Genomic DNA, 1,708 nt, shown 5'->3' on the forward strand with positions numbered 1-1,708 from the left:
ATTTCTAAGGTAGATTAGTCTACCAATGGCTTAGTACTATGTACTAGCGTGAATCAGTAAGAAAATATGCAAGGCCGGCCGGCTTTGGTCAAGCCGGCAATAGAACAGCCACTATTTGATTTTCCCTATTGTCGATCGAGAATAGTTTTTAACAATCCTTAGATTTTTTTTCTTATTGCCGATCGAAGATGGTTTATAGCTGTCCTTAACTGTTTATGAAAGACAGTATGAAGTGCGCTTTAAACAGAAAACCATAGCACCCCGCCCTGATCTATGTTATCTTCGTTTATTTTTTTCAGAAGGAAATGGAGAGACAACTGCTTCTTCTTCTTTTTATTATTTTGATTGGATGCGAAACGACCGTAGCCGCAGGCTGTGGCAGAAGGTGTCCACGATACTGTGATTGTGAGAACCAAGGCCTCATCCGCGTTCCTAAAAATCTACCCCGATTAATTAATAGACTTCACTTAGGGAGCAATTCAATAACAAGTCTATCTCCCCCTGACTTCTCAACGTACAGGGGTTTAACAGAACTAATCATAAACGACAACCACATATCTATTTTGCAACCTTCTGTCTTTAAAAATCTTATTCGCCTCGAACGATTGGTAATGGATTCAAACCGATTAACATGCATTCGGCCTAATGTATTCCTAACTCTACCCAAATTGAAACAATTGTCATTACGTCACAACAAATTTTCTATCATCCGTAGTGGCACATTCGGTAACCTTCTCCAGCTCAAGCGGTTGGATATTTCCTCAAACCAGATTACTAAAAATAATGCCTCAAGCATTTCAAGCCCTTTTTCGGCTGGGAACCTTAGACCTGGGTTCCAACCAGATAACTATGTTTCATCGAGGTGCACTTTTGAATGTCCCAAGACTGAAACTATTATACCTGAACTCTAACAAACTAACTAAAATTCGGTCTCTCCCACTCTCAAGCCTACGCAAGGACACTAGGTTGAATCTACGTAACAACCCCTGGCGTTGTGACTGTGACATGTTTACTTATAGATCAAATATGCAAACGTATCATCCGTTAGTAAATGAAATTACTTGTGAGGAGCCGTGTAACTTTCGAGGGATAGAGCTTAAAGATATAGAGCCCAAAAATTTGGTATGTGGAAAACCTAAAGTCACAGGTTCTACTACAAAAGGTTTAGCTCAGGATGACTGCGCTACAGACAATCTTGTCTCTACACAGTTTATTAAGACTACAATTCTAACAACAGTTACACCAAAAACTTCACCACTTGGCAGTACAGGTACTCCCGTAGTTACGGGCTCAACCTTTGGCTCCACATCTTCCACACCGTCTGATGATAAAATTCCATCATCTGTATCAACAAATTCAGAATTTGGTAGCACAATGATCCCTATAGTTCCAGGCTCTACATCTAACCCAACAGGTCTTATTGGCTCCACACTTTCAACCGTTTCTTCTGATGGTACAATCTCTCCAGCCATGTCAAGAGATTCACTAATTCGTAGCAAAGGCAGCCGTGTAGTTTCACACTTAGTTACAGGCCCAGCATTTAACCCAACACGTTCTATTGGCTCGACACTTTCCACTGATTCTGCTGATGGTAAAATGTCAGCCATATCAACAACTTCAAAGCTGGGCAGTACGAACAGCTCTGCTGATGTGAGCCCAATATATTCTACACTGTCCGATGACCAGATCACTTTGAAGTTCATGAGGG

The sequence above is a fragment of the Branchiostoma belcheri genome, unplaced genomic scaffold (assembly GCF_001625305.1).
Source record: "Branchiostoma belcheri isolate BF01 breed outbred unplaced genomic scaffold, Haploidv18h27 scaffold249, whole genome shotgun sequence".
Lineage (NCBI taxonomy): Eukaryota > Metazoa > Chordata > Leptocardii > Amphioxiformes > Branchiostomatidae > Branchiostoma > Branchiostoma belcheri.